Source organism: Echinops telfairi, unplaced genomic scaffold (genome assembly GCF_000313985.2).
Source record: "Echinops telfairi isolate 266 unplaced genomic scaffold, ASM31398v2 ScPeMD7_4;HRSCAF=17, whole genome shotgun sequence".
Classification (NCBI taxonomy): Eukaryota; Metazoa; Chordata; class Mammalia; order Afrosoricida; family Tenrecidae; genus Echinops; species Echinops telfairi.
Genome location: NW_022103900.1, coordinates 26,749,620 through 26,771,929, shown reverse-complemented (window position 1 = coordinate 26,771,929; position 22,310 = coordinate 26,749,620). Strand labels below are relative to the sequence as shown.

General features: G+C 41.5%; 1 pseudogene; it reads right to left on the bottom strand.

The window, feature by feature from the left end:
• Window positions 1–16,359: 16,359 nt before the first annotated feature.
• On the bottom strand, window positions 16,360–21,805 carry LOC101661930 (annotated as a pseudogene).
• Window positions 21,806–22,310: the final 505 nt, after the last annotated feature.

Sequence of the window (22,310 nt, the reverse complement as noted above, 5' to 3'; positions counted from 1 at the left end):
CCGGGCAGTGTATCATTTTGTTGTACATGTGCCGCTATGCATCAGAAATGGTTCGACAGCCGCTAACAATAACAAGAAGAGGCTATGCAGAAGAGGCGAGGCTCCAAGGATAGGTAGCATTGGAGGAGGGACATTGGTGACCGAGGGCTTTGCAGTGTTGCATGAATTCAACCAATCACATATATAATGCTAAGGGCAGACAGGACTTGGTCGTCTCAAGCCCTGGAATCCATTTGTATGTGTGCGGCCTAACGATGAACACCAATCAAATGAGCTTGAGATTTGTGCATGAATGCATGTGGGTGTGCATTCAGTTGCATACCTGACTGGAGAGTGGTAGAAGAAAATGGGGGGCGGGAGGGGGGGGGGAGAGAGAGAGAGAAATGTGGCCTAAGAGAAAAAATGTAAATATTTTTACTGATGTCTGCACTCTTTATTGCTTTATTCATATATTTGTTGAGACTGGGGACCCCTGGAGTGAGTGGTCTCATCTTTGTATTTGACATTGTCCCTTGTCAGTAGGTAGCCACAGTCAGGTTGCTGAAACTTAATAGCATACTTGCTCTCTTGAGAGTGCAGCAAATCAGAATAATGATGCTTTATTTGGGAGGCTGAGGTTAAAAGCTTTCCGTTGTTTTTGCTTTCCCCTTTCACCAGAACCAACCATTAATCAGAACCTGGATCAGTTTCTCTAAGAATGTTATGTCCAGGGATTCTTGTAGGACTTTTATTTGCTTAGCGTACAGTAGTATCATTTAGTCTGAATAGCAGAGAAGGATAGAAAGCAATGCTTGTGATTTTCAGGAGTTGATACGTACGAAGCAAATATCAAGAGTATTGTTTTTAAATTTTATTATTTTAAATTTACTTCTTGTAGTATGTATTCTCAGGTCATTTGTTTTAGAAATTATTTGCATTTCTTTATTATTTAAAACTATGGTGCATTTTAATGCTGAAGGGTTCTCTGGATGGTCAGAAAGATAGCTATCAAATAAACTGGTCTAGATTCTTTTATATTATTTATTTATTCTCACAGTTTTATTGGCATACAATCCACATAGCATACAATCCAATTGTTCAATCATATTAAAAAGAATGCTACAATCATCCACACAATCAATTTTAGAGTATTTTATTTTTGTGTGTGTGTTCCTTGTTCTTAACTCCCCATTATCCCCCAAACTCTCCTGCCATATCCCCAAGTAATCATCTATCCATTTACTGTCTCTTTAGATTTATCTATCCTGGATTGCAAATACAGAAAACTATACAAAGAAAATAACAACAGTAACAAGATAAAACAGAAAAATCCTCAATCCAAAAGAAAGCAGAAAATATGAGAAACTGGAACAAATTTAAAACAAGTAAAGGGAGATCAATGATAAGGTGTTAAATTAACCTAACTGGATTTGCAATAATCCACTTTCCAATGGACTCCGCATCGTAGCAAGACTATTCACCTCCCGAGATCCCTGGACCAGGCTTGTGAAGCAGGACCATGAGGGGACGAAAGGGCTCTGGTAGTTCAGTAGGTTAGCTCTCAGGTGCGCACTCAAAGATTGACAATTGACTTGCTAGCTGCTTTGCAGGGAAAGACGCGGCAGTGTGCCTCCATAAAGACGTCAGCCTTTGGCATTCTCTGGTGGCACACTGAGTCTAAATCTACCCGAAGGCGGTGGTTGGCTGTTAGTTTGTTTCTGGATGGGATGGTACAAATAGTAATTGCTGGGCTGCTAACTGGAAGGCTGGTGGCTTCGATTCCCTTAGAGGCCCATTGGAAGGAGACTTGATGGTGAGCCTCCCCAAGTCAATCCTATGATTCACAGTTCCCCTCTGATGCTGACACACGTGGGTTGTTTTGTGTTGGAATCGACTCTGCGGTAATTGTTTAATTTTATGGTTTGCAGCCTTTATGTGAAAACTAAGTATCACTGTAGGTGCACACACAAGGGTTTTTTTTTGAGCTAGAGTCTGTAGTACTCCCCAGTTTCTCCAAGAGGAACCTTCAAAGTGAAGAACCCTGTTTTTTTTCCTTGAAGCTTCCTTTCCAGCCAATCTTTTTTGACTCCAACTTTTGCCATGCAGAAACTAGAGAGAGTGCGCTGGAATCGATGAGTCAAAGAAAGAGCAACCAGACCCCTGAAAGCCAGAGAGACTCCCCTCACCTTCCCGCTTACAGAGCAGATGGCTCTGCAGGGAGAGAAATCTGGTTTGAACCCTGATTCTGCAGTTGACAAGCTGTGTGGTCTTTGGTGAGAATTCTGAACTTAAGCTTCAGTTTTTAAATATGTAAAGAAGGTATAAATAATACCTTCTTTAGAAGGTTACTTTGAAGAGGATGCATTTATAATACCACATAAAGGACTTGGTAGGTATAAACTTTGATTCTTAAATGATTCACTTCCCATGTTGTCAGCGTCTCTCGAATTACCTCAGCCTCATGAGGAACCCAGGCTCTTTAGGGTTGGATGCCTCTCAGAAATCCTCTGAATTATCTTAAAGATGTAAGATAACATGACACGTGTACTCATAACACTTGTGACACTAGGGACAGTAGAAACTATCAATCAAAATGAAATTAATACCGTTCTGTGCTATGGAATTGGTTCTGGCCCACAATGATCCGATGTGATGGCGTCATTGGGATTGCTATGCTGAAATATTTACTGGAGCTGGTGTCCTGCAGAGTTGCTGATGGGTTCGAATCACCAACCTGGGGTTAACAGCCAAATGCTTACCCCCTGTGGCACTCGGGTTCCTTAGAACTGTCATGCACACCCAAAGTTTCTTCCCTTCCTTTTCTCTTCCCCACTTGGGAATAGGATGAGATCAGTTTTCTGATCCCTGGAGGAATTACTAAACTCACGATGGGATTGTCTCTTTCTTTCAGTAACTTGTGGGTTAAACCAGACATGCTGCAGGTCTGGTTTTCTTCTCCTGCTCCCTCTGGCCTGGCGTGCTGCAGCGGTGGTGATGGATGAGGGGGTGGTGTGGCTCTGATGGGGAGCAATGATGTGCTGTGCTGCTGGGTATGAGGGGAAGCGCCTGTCCCGAGCTCTGGAAGCGGCTGGAGGACTCATGCATCGGTGAGAGCTCCCAGGTGTATCCTTCCTATATGGAAAGACTCCAGGACTGCAGGAGTTCAGCGGCCTGTGAATGACACCCAAGTGCCCACTCCACATTCATCTTCAGGGGCCCCTTGGATTCATTTTTTTAATTTCGAAACTTGAAACCTCATTTCTCCTCAGGAATTTCTCAAATGAATCATTTCCCCAACCTCTCAGAATTCCCCTGACTTATCTTAAATATGTAAAATAATGTAAGTACAATGACATATCATTGAAGAATGAAGCATTGCCCTTTAATGGATTTCCCAGATACCCAAAACTGGTTCCTTTCAGTGTTTTGCTTTAATAATATTATAGAAATGGTCATAAGATGCATTAGACATTCTCTTACTGTCTCAGATAGGTTTGTATAAGATGAGTAATTTAAACTTTCCTTGATTACTCAAGAATCAATTGCTGTGCTATGTTATAGATCACAGCAACTCCCTCAGGGCCTGCTAGAGCAAGTAGAGCAATTGTCCCCATATTAAGGATCCACCTTTTTGTGCTTTTGTGGCTTTCAAAATTTGGGGGGTAGATTTTTGTGGCAAGATGACAGAAGGAAGTGTGGAATGCCATCATAGTTGACATTCTAGAATGAGTTAAGGCATACGTGGTACCTGGCTTCAGATTGTTTGCATTGAAATGTCATTTATGTACATAGATGTCTTCCAAACATATTGACATTGTTATTTATGAGTATAAATTGCATGCGTCTTTATAGTTTTATATATAATATTTATATTTAATGGGTTATATAAAATATACATTGAATAGACACAAGAATTCCCCTAGTTTCTTCTCTCTCCTATGAATTCTTGCTTTAGATGAGTCAATGAAACGGCCTATTTCTAGTTGCCCAGGATAGCGTATACATAAGGTTGAAATCCCAAGAGAGTCCCACATTATTAAGAATAGGCTGTTTCAATCACAGTTATTTCCCCTTTGGGTACTGTTTAGACATCAGTTGGAATCCAGTTCTAAGCCCTTTGAAAGTGACCTCGAGGCACCCCAATCCCTGCTTTCGAGGAGCCTCAAAGAATGACCCTACTCCTTAGAGCTCCGGCAACATTGACGCACTGCCTGTAACCTCATTTTACCCAGTGACTAAACACACAGAGAGTACATAAGCAGTTGGATATCCTCTTCAACATCTCTGCCTTTCCCCTCCACTAGACAGAGAGCGGCCAAATGACACCTCTGTTCTTATACATTTGCATTGGAGTTAGTTGAGTGGCAAACGAAGTTGGGCTTTCAAATTCTCTTCATCATCTGCACTACACATGCACTTTCTGTATAATTGGAAGACTACATATTCAATAAAATAGAGAGAAAGACATGTAGTTGCTCTGAAATAAAATGGCTGTCACAAAAGGAGGGATCAAATGTGAGAGAAGGTGAGCTTCATGTAACACACACATACACACACACACACACACACAACTCAGGTGCCATTCTTTTTCAGAGTAACTTAAGTGGAGAGGGTGAATGTAATGCATGATAATGAGGTGCCCAATTTTGGAAAGTGGTTTTGAAAATGCTGCAGCAGAATGCTATCTAGAGTCTCTAAGGAAAAAGCAAAATCTCATCAGGGATCCTTCAAGCATCATTTTTCTCCTGTTTTAAATGATCTCACGTGAACTTGATGGTAGTCAATTTAGCGTGGTATTCTATTATTCATTGTTTTTGGCCGCTCGCAAAAGGAACAAAAGGCCTATTATTAATAATTGGCCAATTGCTGTAAGACGGAATCCAGGTAATTATGGACCTCTTTGCTTTGTGTTTATTTTGAAGCTGTATGCTCTAAGGGATTTCAGAGCCCCCGATGCTCCACTTAGAAAATCACTTCTCCAGTCATTCGTTGGAAGCAGTGATCCACTCTTGGTCTCAGGTCTCTGCTCATACAGCAGTTTCACCACCGAAACCTTTGCTCCTCACACAGCTCGATGTTTGACTAAGGAAGCGTTCTCTCTGGGATGATTGTGTTTCGGTAGCTATCTTTCTTTTTTTTTTTTTTTAACATTTTATTAGGGGCTCATACAACTGTTATCCCAATCCATACACACATCAATTGTGTAAAGCGCATTTGTACATCGTTTCTCAAAACATTTTCTCTCCATTTAAACCCCCGACATTAGGTCCTCATTTTTCCCCTCCCTCCTCGCTACCCTCTCCCGCATGAGCCCTTGATAGTTTATAGATGGGTATTTTGTCATATCTTGCCCTGTCCGACGTCTCCCTTCATCCACTTTTTGGTTGTCTGTCCCCCAGGGAGGAGGTCACACACAGTTCCATGTAATCGGTTCCCTCTTTCCTACCCATTCTCCCTTTACCCTCCCTGTTTTGCCACTCACACCACTGGTCCTATAGGGCTCATCCGTCCTGGATTCCCTGTATTTTCAGTTCCTATCTGTACCAGTGTACCTCCTCTGGTCTAGCCAGTCTTGCAAGATAGAATTCGAGTCATGGTAGTGGGAGCGGGGAGGAAACCTTTAGGAACTAGAGGAAGATTGTATTTCTCATCATTGTTACATCGCACCCTGACTGGCTCATCTCCTCCCCGAGACCCCTCTGCAAGGGGATCTCCAGTGGCCTACTAATGGGCTTTGGATCACCACTCCGCACTCCCCCCATCCTTCACTATGGTAAGATTTTTTGTTCTGATGATGCCTTACACCTGATCCCTTCGACACCTCGTGGTTGCATAGGCTGGTGTGCTTCTTCCATGTGGGCTTTGTTGCTTCTGAGCTTGATGGCCGCTTGATTACCTTCAAGCTTTTAAGACCCCAGACGCTATATCTTTTGATAGCCGGGCACCATCAGCTTTCTTCACCACATTTGCTTATGCACCCATTTGTCTTCAGTGATCCGTTCGACACCCCGTGATCACACAGGTTGATATGTTGTTCCATGTGGGCTTTGTTGCTTCTGGGCTTGATGGCCGCTTGTTTACCTTCAAGCTTTTAAGACCCCAGACGCTATATCTTTTGATAGCCGGGCACCATCAGCTTTCTTCACCACATTTGCTTATTCACCTGCTTTGTCTTCAGCGGTTGTGTCGGGAAGGTGAGCATCATAGAATGCCAATTTACTAGAAGAAAGTATTCTTGTGTTGAGGGAGTACTTGAGTGGAGGCCCAATATCCTTCTGCGGTAGCTATCTTTCATGAGGTGAAAATATGATCTTTATTGTGTTACTAAGTGTGCGGAGGAGACCTGGTGGTGTAGTGGGTATGCATTGGGCTGTGATCTGCAAAGTTGGCTGTTCAAAAGTACCAGTCATTCTTTGGAGCAAGATTGGACCTTCTACCCTCCTAAAGAGTTCCCTTCTTGGAAACTCACAGGGGCAGTTCTACCCTGTCCTACAGGGCTGCTATGAATCAGCTTTGACTCGATGGCAGTGAGTATAGAGTAGTTACAGATGCTGGGAACTCTGGCGGTGTAGTGAGTTAAGTGTTGGGCTGCTAAATTTAAGGTTGGCAGTTCAAAACCACCGGCCACTCAGAGGCATTGAGATGAGGCTTTCTAATCTTGTAAAGAGTTACAACCTCAGAAACCCAGAGGGGTAGTTTTAGCCTGTCCTATAGGGTTGCTGTGAATCAGGATTGACTTTTTGGCAATGGGTTGAGAAGGGTACAAAGAAAAAGATCTTACTGCCAGTTAAGTTGATATGTCAACCACTGAGACTCTCACTGTACCCAGACCCTGAGGCCGGGACTATGTAGTACTTGGTTCTGGTTTATAGCCTTACTTTTTGATTGATGATTGATTAATATAATTCCGAGGCAGTGTTTTTGATCCTAGCAGACTATTATAGTCACATCACAGCCATATTTTATGATAATGTGCTAGTTGTGATTGGTTTTGGCCATTTATCAGACGTGTAGGAACCTGTTTCAAGCACCAAATGATGTTTATGCATGGATATATTTATACACTATTTGAAATTGATAGACAAATGATAGGCTATGTACAGAACACTTTAGACTTTAATGAAATCTTTTATGTTAAAGTCCAAACTATTCCAGCTAAGTGATTGTGGACTAACAGGACAAGTTGAATAAATATGGTCACAGAAGAGATCAAAGCTGCTTTTCTTGTTAGGTGCTGTGGATTCGGACTCTTAGTGGCTCCATTGGACACAATGGCCCTGGAGAGTTTTCTAGACTGTGGTTTTTATGGGGTTGGGTCACAATATTCATCTCCAGAGGAGTTGCTTGTTGGGATAGCACTTCCAATATTTTGTTTAGGCCAAGTGTATAACCGGGGGGCCATCAGGACTCCTAGTGCGAAAGAGGAAGAAATTAGAGTCAGTGGACAACAGGATAAATAGCGTATATGAAACAAATGTCATGTATGGGAGTTTGAGTATAATTTTGTCAGGCATAGATTGTAGGTGGGATTTGTCAACAGCTTCAAGACCAGGGATAAAGTAACCCAAGAAGAATAGAGCATATTTTCTTAGGAAGTTAAATATCAGAAGTAACTGAACTACAGTGTCCTACAAGGATTTAAATGGATTATCTTTATAATATCGTGCAGTACTGTGGTTTACTGAAGGTGGGTTTTTGGAGTGTGAAGGACTGGGCAATAACTGTGTTGGCCTGATTGATTCCTAATGGACTATGACAGTTATGTCACAGCTGTATTTCATGGTAATATGCTAGTTACGATTGGTCTTGGACATTAATCTGATATATGACAACCCTCTTGAAGCACCACATTATGATTAAGCATAGACACTCAGATACCATTTATAATTGAAAGAGAAATTGATAGATTACACAGAGAATATTTCAGGTTTTAATCAAGTCCTTTATTTTAAATCTTGTTATCCTTGAAACATCACTTCATAACAGACTAGGACCTGAGTATTTGGCATCAATAGTAGTCTGCTGTAAGAAAGTACAGGCTGAGGTGAAAGAAAAGCAACAAGAAGTAAGTGAAGTTGTTTGACTGTATTGAAGATGATTTTTAGGAAAACATGATAGGTGTGCGAGTATAAAGATAAGGTTAAGTTCTTCGTGCAAATTAAAGTACATGAATATAAACTTCAGAATGGGAGAGCTGTGGATGAACGCAGAGAAAAACAGCCTATATTTTCCTTCTGCCATTGAGAGAGAGAGAGAGGAGAGACAGAGAGAGGGAGAAAGAGAGAGAGAGAGAGAGACAGAGAGAGAGAGACAGAGAGAGAGAGAGAGACAGAAAGAGAGACAGAGACAGAGAGACAGAGAGAGACAGAAAGAGAGAGAAGAGAGTTGAGTTGGTTTGTCAGCCTGTATCTCTTTGGGAGGTTGCATGGCAATCTTTTCTACCTCTTTCCTCTGGCTTTGCATCAAAACAAACCAACCCAGTCGCCGTTGAGTGAATTTTGACTGTGGTTACCCCATCTTCCAGAAAGTTACCTGTAATTTCGATCACTGGATTATTTCATCTGCAAAATGGAGATTAAACTGCCCACGTGATAGGCATGTATATTCAAGTGTGAAGCTCAGTGTTTCATGCATATTACATGCTCATTGCATACCCTTTATGCAGAAGGCCAGTTCCCTTATTTAAGCCTCTTACAGAATCCTCACAGAAGTTCCATAAATATTAATATGAGTCTTAATTTATTGAATAGAATCTTAAACCTCAAAGAAGTGAAGTAATTTTTACAAGGTCAAATTTACCTAAAATAATGGCCAGGAGATCAACTTAGATCTGACAATTTCTCACCCCCTCCCCCTTCATTCTCTCTACATTTCTATCTTCTCAAATCTTTTCATAGACTCTTCTCTGAAGACTTCATAACAATGACCTATCAGCCCCCCAAAATGAGAACAATATTTTCACTGCAACAAATTAAAAAACATCATGATATCTTATTTCTGAATACCACAAACTCCCTTAAAATGTGTCCTATTATTTACTTATTTAAATTCATTTTATTGGGAGCTCATACAACTCTTATCACAATCTATACATACATCCATTGTGTCAAGCACATTTGTATATTCCTTGCCCTCATCATTCTCAAAACATTTGCTCTCCACTTAAGTCCTTGGTATCAGCTCCTCGTTTCTGCCCCCTCCCTCCTCAGTCCCTCCCTCATGAACCCTTGGTAATTTATAAATTATTATTTTGTCATGTCTTACACTGTCCAATGTCTCCCTTCACCCACTTTCCTGTTGTCCATCCCCAAGGAGGAGGTTATATGTAGATCCTTATAATCTGTTCCCCCTTTCTACCCAACCTTCCCTCCACCCTCCCGGTATCGCCACTCTCACCACTGGTCCTGAGGGGTTCATCTGTCCTGGATTCCCTGTGTTTCCAGTTCCTATCTGTACCAGTGTACAACCTCTGGTCTAGCCGGATTTGTAAGGTAGAATTGGTGGTGGTGGGGAGCATTTAAGAACTAGAAGACAACAGAAAAGTGGGTGAAGGGACATGTCGGACAGTGTAGGATATGACAAAATAACAATAATTTGTAAATTATCAAGAGTTCATGAGGGAGGGGGGGAGCAGGGAGGGAGTGGGAAAAAATGAGGACCTGATACCAAGGGCTCAAGTAGAAAGCAAATGTTTTGAGAATGATGATGGCAACAAATGTACAAATGTACTTGACACAATGGATGTATGTATGGATCGTGATAAGAGTTGTACGAGTTCTCAATAAAATGATTAAAAAAACATAAAACAAAAAACCAAACAGACAAAAAAAGAATTAGAGGAAAGTTGTATGTTTCATTGTTGCTATACTGCATGCCGACTGGCTTGTCTCCTCCCTGAGATTCTTCTGTAAGGGGGTGTCTGTTGCCTACAGATGGTCTTTGGGTCTCCACTCTGCACTCCCCTCCTTCCCAATGATAGGATTTTAATCACGTTGTTGTGATTGTTAGCTGCTATCAAGTCAATTCCAACTCATGGCGGCTCCCAGTGTGTGGCATCGAACTGCTCCAGGGACTTTTAAGTTATGACTTCCTCTGAAGCTGACCAACAAACTGGTCTTCCAAGGAACCTGTGGGTGGCCTTGACCTGATGATCTTCTGGCCAAGTGGTAGAGCACTTAGTTGTTTGTGCCCCCTTGTTACCTTTATATGCATTCAAACGGGTTCTCATTCACAGCAATCCTAGGCACAATAGAACGAACCACTGCCCAGTCATGCACCGGGTACCCTCCCAATTGTTGTGCCCTCAAAAGCCTGATCTTGCAACCCTTATTTCAGTCCATTTGAGTGGGAGGTCCCTCTTTTTCACATACCCTCTACCTTTTCAAGCATGATGTCCCTTTCCAGGAATTGGTCCCCCTGCCAATGTGGCCAAAGATGAAATCTCCCCATTCTTGCGTCTATTGAGTAATCTAGCTGTACTCTTCCAAGACAGATTTATTCATTCTTTTGTAAGTCGATGGTACTTTCAATATTCTTCACCAACACCATAATTCAAATGCACCAACTCTTCTTTGGTCTTCTTATTCAATACATATTTTGAACGCATGTAATACCCTGGCTTGTTAGTCCTCAAAGTGACACCTTTGCTTTTGTATACCTTAAAAAAAATTTTTTTTACAGTAGATCTGCCCAATGAAATATGTCATTTGATTTCTTGAGTCTATCTTCTATAGACATCATAGATTGTAGATCCAACTAAAATAAAACTTGCCAAATTCAATATGTTCTCTGTTTATCATGATGTTGCTTACTGGTCCACTTGTGAAGATATTTTAATATTTTATGCTGAGATTTAATCCACACTAAAGGCTATCATCTATGATCTTCATCATAGCTGCTTCAAGTCCTCTTTAATATCAGCAAATGAAGTTGTGCCATTTGCATATTACAGGTGTGTCACCAAGGGAAGTCTATTATGTATATTAATCATTGAAACAGTGGAAACTATAGGGAAATAGAAATTGCCTGTATATTCAATATTCAAAGACAATCATATGCAGCACCTTGGCACATAGCCTGGTGCACAGTTGTTCTGTTTCCTCTTATAATAGTATTCTATTACAATTCTGTTTCTAATGTCTATTTTTAAAAAATTAAAATTCACAGATACCTTTCCAAATTTTTCAGTGAACTTTTAAATAATTCTTTCTGTTACCTATGCAGCATGGATTCTATGACTATACCCAATTTAACAATTTCTTATTTTTGGACATATTTATTTAATTAAAACTTTTTTTATGAACTACAAACTGTTGGGTATTTTCATTTGTGACCTTGGCCAATTAATCTCCTGAATGCATTTTTCTCTAAGTGGAATTCATATGTTGATATTTACACATTTTTCGAAGCTTTTGATATTGCCAATTCTCTCTATAAAGAAAGTACCAATTTACATTCCCTCTGGCAATGCACGAGAATGCCTGTTTCCTATTCCCAAATCGATTATTATCATTCCTTTTAATCTTTGAGAGAGCCTTTTTATCCCCCCACCCCTAATTTACTTTATGACTTTTCTTTGCATCCCCATGTCTGTTCCTTCTATAAAATAATCACATTTTTAAATTGAGTAAACAAAATTTGAACTTGCTGAGGTCAAAGACAGTTTCCTAATACTTAAATATTTATATATCCACCTTCAGCTAAAAAAGACACCCCAAGGAGGCACTTACATTTGCCACACTGACAGAAAACCAAGGATGAATGGTATGAAACTTTATTAAGAGCATCCTTGAAGTTTGTACTTAACCCTCGAGCGTATTGCTCTCAGAACACACTGGCTGAGGAAATCTTGCCTGCACAGTTTGAGGGGTGACAAACACTTGTGCAGGCTAGCGCTCCGAACAGAGGGAGGTCGAAGCTTACAGTGTCTCACCCTGGAATCACATGTCTCTTTTGTTCTCGTGTGGATTTCAGGCTTCGCGTTCCGTTAACCCGTACCCCAAAAGCTACTCGGTGATGCCAATATCGCCCTAGGCCTCAGTGGGAAAACTATGTAAAATATGCTTAACAGGTTTGTTTTCCGGAATATTGAACAGAATTGTTAGTTTAGCTCTTCATGAATGCGTGTTCCCATATTTAAAAACATGTTCATAAGGAACGCACAGTTACTGCTCTGTTTTGAGCAAAAATTCTTAGCGTGTTTTCTCACAAAGGAAAATACTGGGGTAGTGTTGCCTTTCTGTATACTTTAGACCAAATTGCTGAATGATTATTTATGCCATGCAGGCTGGATCACATAGTTTTACACACATTCACATGATATGTGATCTCATATGAGCTGCAGAAAAATAATGGGATCCCAGGCAACACTGAGGTAGACAATATCTTTAGGGTCTACTAATTTCATAAACATGTGTGCTAAACAGAACCCGCAAGGGAAGTTATGTGGACACTCTCAACACTAATGTGTTAAGGAGTCTGGGATTCATAACAGTAGCAAAATTACAGTTTTGAAGTAGCAGCAAAAATAATTTTATGGTCGGGGATCACCACAACACGAGGAACTGTATTAAAGGGTCATGGCATGAGGAAGGTTGAGAACCACTGCTGTAGCACCTCCCCTTCCTATTGCATGCATACCTCTAGCTCGTCCCCCTACTGTTAGGTGTATGCCTCTAAGGCATCCCCTTCCTGTTAGTAGGTGGTTACCTATAATTAGAGGGGCTTATATGGCCCAAGAGTATATCAGATGATGATGAGAATACAATCTCTCTCTGCTCAGACCTGGGTTCGGAAGTCATGGCGGAGGTGAGTCCTTGCATGCCTTGTCTCATGTCTCTTTAATTTCCCCCTCAATTACACAACTGCCCCTGTGGACTCATTTCGCTGTTGGAGGCTGGTCCCCTACATACATGGAGTCCTGCATGGAGTCCCGAGTATTGCTAATAGTTAAAGTGTTTGGCAGCTAGCTAAAAGGCTGCAGGTTCATGTGGACCTAGAGGTACCTCAGAGGAGAGGCCTGATGATATGCTTCTCACAAGTCATAGTCTAAAAAACTCCATGAAATTTCTAATAAAGTTCTGCTCTGATACATATAGCGCTGCATGAATTGGATTCCATTTGTTGGTAACTGGCTAAGTCCTTGAATAATTATCCTTAAGTTAGAAACAGAGCAAATCTATAAACTGTACTTGGATCCACATGATTTCCAACTTAATTTTACCTTTCACTGTATTTAAACCCAAACAAAATTTCACATCTTCTATGAAATATTTATTTATACTTGAATCACTAGCACCTACTGTTTACAAAGTTTTTCTTAAAATCTGAAAACTCATTTCGCTCACTTAAGGACACAGAGTCAACATAAATCTGTGTTACTGCCTAGACATGCACATTATGCAAGAGCTCTTCTTGACAGAAAACAGGGCACATTTTAATGGTTGGCCACATCAGGTTCAAGACAAAGGTACAGCTCTGCTAGTCAAAGAAAACAGTAATTGAGTTTCCATCGGGAGAGTCACAGATCCTTAATAATGTCCACATTGTACACTGATCACAGGCTACTTGATCTTGGTGTCCATTGGTGGTTTGCACACTTCAATGGGTGAAAATCAAGTGAAATGAATCCAATAATCTTTGGTTCCATGTCCCAGAAAGGAGAGACTTTGTGGATCACCAAGCCTAAACTAAAAGAAACAGCATGTGCGTGAAATTGTTGGTTGTGTGTGTGTGAGTGCGCGCGCACGTGTGCATGTGTGTGTGTGTGTGTGTATATATATGTATGTATATGTATATATATATATATATAAAACAACAACGTAAACACACAGCCACACAAACACACACATAATATGTTGTTGTTAGTTGTCCTGAGTCAGTTTTGATTCCTAGCAACCCCATGTGCAACAGAACAAACCGCTGCCCGGTCCTATGCCTTCCTCACAATTGCTCTTACGTTTGCGACCACTGTTGTGACCACTGTGTCAGTCCATCTCATAGAGGGCCTTCCCCCTTTTCCTTGCCCAACTACTTTACCAAGTACGATGCTCTTCTCCAGGGACTAATCTCTCCTGACAACCAACCTGTCTTAAGTACGTGAGATTAAGTCTGGTCATCTTTGCCTCTAAGGACCATTCTGGCTGTACTTCTGAGAGAAATGTGTTTGTTCTTTTCACAGTCTTTCAATAACCTTTGCCAGTAACATAATTCAAATGCATGGATTCTTCTTCTGTTTTCCTTATTTGATGTCCAACTTTCACATGACTATGAGGCTATTGAAAATATCATGGCTTAGGTCAGAAATGCCTTAGTCTTCAAAATAAAGGAAAGAACTAGGAGGCAAAGGACATTTATAGAGGTCTAAATATAGGCATGTTTATATGTAAATACATTTATGTATAATAGGGGAATAGATCTATGCACATATCTTTATTTATAAAGTATTATGGCAGCAGATGGACATTGGGCTCCTACTTTAGTACTCCCTCAATGCAAAAACACTTTGTGCTACTAACTCAGCACTCTGTGATGCTCACCTTCCCTGACACAATTGCTGAAGAAAAAGCAGGTGAATAAGCAAATGTGGTGAAGAAAGCTGACTGTGCCTGGCTATCAAAAGATACAGCGTATGGGGTCTTAAAGGCTTGCAGGTAAACAAGCGGCCATCTAGCTGAGAAGCAACAAAGCCCACAAAGAAGAAGCCCACCAGCCTGTGTGATCATGAGGTATTGATAGGATCAGGTATCAGGCATTAAAGTGCCCAAACAAAACAAAATCATATTGATGTGAATGAAGGGGAGGGCAGAGTGGAAACATAAAGCCTACCAGTAGTCAATAGGACATGCTTGTCAAAAGGGCCACAAGGAAGAGATGAGCTAGTCAGGGTGCAGTAGAGCACCAATGGAACACACAACTTTCCTCCAGTTCTTTAATGCTTCACGCCCCCCCTCCCCCATCACTATCATGACCCCAATTCTACCTTATAAATCTGGTTAGACCAGAACATGTACACTGGTACAGATAAGAGCTTGCAACACAGGAAACCCAAGAAAGATAAACCCCTCAGGACCAATAATGAGAGTAGCAATACTATGAGGGTAGGGAAGGGGGGAGGGGAGTAAGGGGGAACTGATCATGACCACAATGATCGATATATAACCCCCCCCCCCAGGGGGATGGAGAACAGAAAAGTGGGTGAAGGGAGACTATGGTTGGTATAAGACATGACAAAATAATAATAATTTATAAATTATCAAGGGTTTGTGAGGGAGGGAGGGTGATAACATGAGCTGATACCAAGGGCTCAAGTAGAAAGAAGATGTTTTGAAAATGATGATGGCAACATATGTACAGATGTGTTTGACACATGGATATATGTATGGATTGTGATACAAGCTGTAAGAGCCCCCAATAAAATGATAAAAATAGAGAAATAGTCCTCAAAGTAACACCTTTGCTTTCCAATACTTTAAAGAACTTTTGCGAAGCAGATTTACCAAATGCAGTGAGTCATTTGATCTCTTGACTGCTGCTTCCATGAGCACTGATTATAGATCCAAGCAAGACAAAATCCTTGACAACTTCAATCTTCGCTTCATTTGTTATGATCTTACCTACTGGTCCAGTTGTAAGGTTTTGGTCTTCTTTGCATTGAGTTGTCCCCATACTGAAGGTTGCAATCCTTGACCTTCATCAGCTTCAAATTGTCTTCCTCACTTTCAGCAAACAAGCTTGTGTCATTTGCATACTGTAGGATGTTAATAAGCCTTCCTCCAATCCTGATACCCCATTCTTCTTCATAGAATCCAGCTTCTCTGATTACACAGTTTGAATAAGTATGGTGAGAGGGTACAATCCAGATATATACCTTTCCTGATCCATGTACAAAATCCTCATAAGCATAAGGAAGTGTTCTGGAATTCCCGTTCTTCTGGAGACTATCCATAGTTTGTTATGATTCACACAGTCAAATGCATTTTCGTCGTCAATAAAACACATGTAAACATTTTCCTCATGTTCTCTGCTTTCAGCCAAGATCCATCTGACATCAACAGTGACAGCACCTGTTCCGTATCCTCTTCTGAATCCACCTGGAACCTCTGGGAGCTCCCTGTTAAGGTACTTCTGAAACTATTGCTGGATGATCTTAAGCACAGCTTTGATTACATGTGTTATCAATGATATTCTCTCAGCTGAACCTTCTGTGGGGTCACCTTTCTTTGGAATGGATACAGATATGGATCCCTTGAAGTCAGTTGACAAGTACTTGTCTTCCAAATTTCCTGGCATAGATGAACGAGGACCTCCAGTGCTTCGTCAGCTTGTGGAAACATTGCAATCGGCATCTCATTCGTTCCTGGAGTCTTTTTTTTTTTTTTTTTAAGCCTTTAGTGCAGCTTGAACACCTTCCTTCGGTACCACTGGCTCTTGCTCATATGCTGGATCTTGCAATGGTTTAATGTTGACTAGTGCTTTTTGGTAGTGGCTCTGTGAATTCGCTTCTTCTGCTGCTGCTGCTTCCTGTAGCATTCAATATTGTGTCATTAGAATCTTTAAATATTGAAATTCGAGGCGGGAGTTTTTTCTTGAGTTCTTTCAGTTCAAGATATTCTGAGCATGTTCTTCCTTTTTAATTTTTAAACACTAGGTCTTTTCACATTTCATTATAATATTTTATTTTCTCTTCTCAAACTGACATTTTATATGTTCTGTTCCGCTCTTTGACTTCATCATTTCTTTCTTTTGCTTTAGTTACTCTATGATTAAAATCATCTTTCACAGTCTCTTCTGACATCCGCTTTGACTTTTTTCTTACTCTCCTGTCTTTTTACTGACATTTGCTTTCTTCATGAATGATGTTCTTGATGTCCATCCACAGCTCATCTAGTCTTCTGTCAATAGTGTCCAATGTATCAAATCCGGTTTTGAGATGTTCTCAAAGTTCAGGTGGGATATATTCAAAGTTGTGTGTTGGCCATCATGGATTTGTTTAATTTTCTTCAGTTTCAACCTGAACTTATATATGAGCAATTGAGAGTTTGTTCCCCAGTCTGCTGCTGACCTTAGTTTTAGCTGCTGATGTTGAGCTTCTTCATCCTCTCTTCCCACAGAAGTGGTCGATTTGATTTTTGTGTATTTTGTCTGGAGCATCCCATGTGTGTAAGTGCTATTTGTGTTGCTGAATAAGGCATTTGCAATGAAGAAATCATTGTTCGTGCACTATTCTATCATTTGATCTCCAGCTTAATTTTTATCGCCAATACCACAATTTCCAACTACTGCAGATTTGTCCTCATTGTTTCCAACTTCTGCATTCCAATTGCTAATAGTTATCAATGCATCTTGGTTGTCTATTTGTTCAATTTCAGACAAGATCTTGGCAAAGTTCTTCAATTTCTACATCACTATTTGTAGTGCATAAATTTGAATAACAGTTGTATTGACTGGATTTCTTTCTAGATGGACAGTTACTATCTTACCACAGACAGCATTGTACTTGAAATGTCATTTTTGACAATGAATGCAACACCATTCCTCTTAAATCCTCTTAAATTCCTGGCATAGTAAACCATATGATTTTCTGATTCAAAATAGCCAATACCAGTCTATTTCAGCTCATTAACATCCAGAACGTTGATCTCTATGCATTCCATTACATTTTTCATAACATACAACTTTCCTAGATTAATAGTTGTTACATTCAAGGTTCTGAATATTGATTGATATTTGCTCCTCTTTCTTCTCATTTGGAGTCATACCGTCTCAGCAAATGAAGCCTTTATTCCCTCCGCATCATTATGATCAACTGTACTTTGAGAAGGCAGTTCTTCCATAGGTATAAGTTGAATGCTTTTCAACCTGAGCGGTTTGTATCCTGGCACTATCTCTGACAATGTTCTGCTTCTGTTCAAGAGATTTTTAGTATCTAACAATGTTCCATGCTATCCATAATATTTTCAGTGGCCAATTCATCAAAAATGGACAACCAATTTCTTCTTTGTAGTCTGTTCTTAGTCTGGAAGATTTGTTGAGACCTGCTGACTTTGGGTGACCCTGCTGTTATTTGACATACCAGTGACGTAGTGTCCAGCATCACAACAGCACACAAGCCACTGCATCATGAGAAACGGACAGACAAGTGGTATATGTACAGATGCCATGTATTCTCGGTGCCCCCTACACCAGGGTACAAAATGAGGCAGAGAAATATCACAATGTAAACATTGTAAAAGAGCCAAGCAATATTTAAAAGACTTCAGATTTATGAAAGAAAAAATAGCACAAAACCTCAGAATGATTCCATAGATTCAGTGAAGAATCTACGAAAGGAGTGGGGGGAACATCTGCCCACACTTACATGGGGCCCATTACATGCCAGACACTGTTTGAAGTGATTTATATGCATTATTCTTCCAGTCCTCCCAACAATGCATGAGGTTTTACTTTATTTTACAGAAAGGAGTGTTAAGGCACAGAGAGGTTAATAACTTACTGAAGGTCACACAGTAAGTAAGTGGCAGAGCTGCAGCTGACATTTTCTTCTGAATCAGGCGAGTGCCTCCAGATGCTCAAGGAAAATGGCATTGCCATCAATGTCCAAGAAAGACTATGACCTCTCCAGGAGTTTTAGGATCATTTTGCAAATGTCATGGAATTAAGTAAGAACTAATGCAGTGCCTTCACATATGGTTGAGAAAACCCTTTTCTAAGATGAGTCTCTGCAGAACCGAGCCTCAAATAGGTCATTTCTTGAGACTCGGTTTCTTCTTCCATGAAACAAAAGACTATTGCACGTTCATAAAGAGATTTAAAAATTTTATTTGATGAGACAAACTCTGAGCACATACGATCTGGTGCCCAAGTCCTTCTATTTATAAAGACCGCACAGAGATTGCAGCCATCATATTCTCTGACATAAAATGGGTTTGGCAAAGGCTTGGTCATATTCAGAAATATTGTGGCACTTCTTACTTTCCCTCGTGTGACACTGGATAGAGCAGGCAGTGAAGTGGCAACAAGCTCAGCCTGCTCCTACTTCTGGTAGGAATGATCTGCAGACATAGAGGAGAGGGTGTTGATACGACTAATCAGCGCACAAAGCTCCAGCTCTCTGTGCAGTTTGTCCTAGACTGCTAACTTAAAGGCTGGCCATTCTCACCCAACCAACAATACTTTGGAAAAAGCCTGGTGATACACTTCTGCTAGGATTACAGTCAGGAAAGCCTAAGAAGCAGTTCTACTCCCCCCTGTGATGCACAGGTAGCTACGAGTTCATGATAATTAACAGCATTATCAGACAATTACACACACCCCCCCCCACACACACACACACAACCCTTTGCTATCGAAGTTGAATTCTGACTCATAGTGACCGTGTATGAGCTATGACATAGAGAAGAACATAGTTTTAACATATGCCAAACTGAACCTCAGGCCAGATAATTCCATCTGTCAGACCACTAGCCAACAAAAAGCCTTTCTGGAAGCATTAGCCTGAGACTAGCAGCCGGTAGTGATTTTCAACCTTGAGATTTACAAAGCCGTTTTCCATGAAGATAATAAAAGCCTCCTCCCCCCACCCTGTGTTGCCTGGTGCTCTGACACTTAATCAAAGGCCACAGGCAGAGGGTTGGTCTTACCCACATACAACACAGAGCGGCCTCACAAATCACGCTTTAATATCACACGGTGGAAACACCAAGGGTAAATGGTGAAGCTGGGGCATAACCACATTGATTAATTGAGGTAAGAAAGGTCAGGCTAGTCTTTATCTTACTTGAAAGATCATAGTTTTACCTGGAAGGTTTGCTGAAATTTTTCCGATGCAAAAGAGAAGAAAAGAAAGAAAGCGAAATAAATAAGTAAAAGAAGCTCTAATGTGAAAAACAAAACAAAAGTTGGATGTGGAATCTCATGAAAAGATCATTCACAAAAGGAAATGGTAAGTGAACGTTCTTTAGGTTTCCCTTTATGATTAAGGGGGTACAGATGATTAATGAACTTGAGGTGAACTGAAAAAGATTGGGGGGTTGAGTCCACCGTGAAGTGCCTGAGAAGAAGGGGCTGGTGAGCTACCACTGAAAACTCACACAGGGTCATTGTGATTGATGGAACACTACATGGAAACTGGTCGATTTCAGTTCGAATGAGCCTTATCAGAAACACCTTCTTCACCAGTAAAATAATGATAGGGCAAGTGTACTGGAGTCCTGGCAGTGTAGGGGTTACACATTGGTCTGGTAACTGCAAGGTCACCAGTTTGAAAACACCTGCAAGCTCTGCAGGAACAAGAGGAGGCTTTGTGCCACCATCAAGTTACAGTCTCAGAAACTCACAAGGGCCGTTCTACCCTGTCTTGTTGGGTTTGCTGCGGGTCAGCATTGCCTTGATCGCAGTAAGTTTTTGGTTTGACCACAGGGAAAGGCATAAGCAGAAAGAGGCCACACTGACCCAAGCCCCAGGAAGCCCCAAGAAGAAAGCCGCACATCCTTGTCGGTAAGACTCAAATTTAATGAAGCAGAGCTCACCCTCTGATCCTTAAGACTCATCCAGGAGACACACAGATACACCGTGCTCTCACAAGTGGGCTTGGGGGGAAGATGGAATTATCTCTAAGACCTATGGGCATACAAAGGGGACGGACCCCCCCCCCAAAAAAAAAACCCGGATTTTCCCCCCACTATCAAAAGCCACATTTTACTAAAAACTAAGTCTTTTAGAATGTTGAATAATACCTATATACAATGCATGCTGCTTTGCGGTGTGCAATGAATTCTCCACCGGAGTGCCGCCAGGAGGGGTACCTGGGGCTGGCCTCGGGCACTCTGGCTCTGCTGGCTCAGACTTGAGGCAATCACAGGCTCAGAGATCTCCAAGTTCTTCACAATCTCCTCCCAGTCCCGGTAACAGAGAGCTAATTCCTTGGTTCCTATTTTGGGTGCTGTGGTCAAGGAATGCTCTCGTGTTTTTCATTAATGTTAACAGGCTCTATGATTGGCTGTCAATCTTGGTGGAATCTTATTCTTGCAAAGCCATCCCTTATAATGAAGGAAACGTGAAAGATGTTCTCTGCGGTGCGGGGGAATGAATGGGGATCAACCACAAAGTCAAAGAAGAATATAGGTGTCTCCGCACCTTCTTGAAAATATGTTTGCAGCAACGCCAAGATCCTTTCTGCTTCTTTTTCTGTTGCTTCCTGGTGAGATTCTTCCATCCTCTTTAACTGGGTGGGCATTGCCCTCTGTTTCTCCACCACACGAATTCTTCTCGGTCGATCGACTAGTGGCCTTGGCACCGGGAGCTTGCCTTGTACTGAACCCAACCAGAGTCTCAACTTATGGCAACATTATCAAACGAGTTCAGATCCGAGCGCAGCTTGTTTGGCTTTCTCTTTACCCAGGTCAGAAGCCAGAATGAGAAACTGGGCGTCAAGGACGGCTTCTCTTGCTCGGGACACTTCTTTAAACAGTGTTGGCCTCTTCAAGGACCTCTGTAAATTTGTCCCAGGCCCTCAGTATGTCCTCTTGGTTTTGTTGGACCAAGGTGATGAGCACCCGGTACTGCTGGCAGATCTGGCGACATGGGCGGTGGTTAGTCTCCACCTCCAGGATCGCCTGGTCCAAGCTCTAGTCCCTGAGTCGAACGGGTCCTTCTTGTCCAGGCTAGGGTACGGGGCCTCCCTGCGTGGGGGTACGGCACTGCGGGGGCCTCCGGGGTGACAGCGGTCCCGGTGCGCTTTGGGGGGTTCCCCGCACCCCCACCCCCACCCCGTCCCCGCCCCCAGCCCTCCAGCCAGCAGACGCTGCTGTAAAAAGCCGGAATGCATTTAATTTTGTTATTTTATTTTACAAAACAACCTTATCACCTTCAGAGCATTCTTCATTACACATTTTACACTTATCAAATCTGCGATTCCATTCTTGAAAACATTTTTCAAACTCATCTGTTTGAATGGCTGAAAGCACCTCCCTTGTTTTTGACTTCACCTCTTATACGTCATCAAATCGCTGTCTGTTCATGTCCCTCTTCACTCGAAGAAACAAAAAGAAGTTACATGGAGCGAAGTCATGTGAGTAAGGTGTGTAGGGCTAGAGAGGCATGCTGTTTTTTATGCCCAAGACTAGCTCACTGAGATAGCTGTGTGAGCGGGTGCATTGTTGTGGTAGCACCACCAGCCCCCATTTGCCCCAAATCAGGCCTTTTTTGTTGCACACTGTTACACAATCTTTTCAGAACCTCCAAATAAAAAGCTTGATTAACAGTCTGACCTGGTAGAATGATCTGCAAATGTACTATAAGTTGATATTTTCATCCGTTCAGGAAGTTGACAG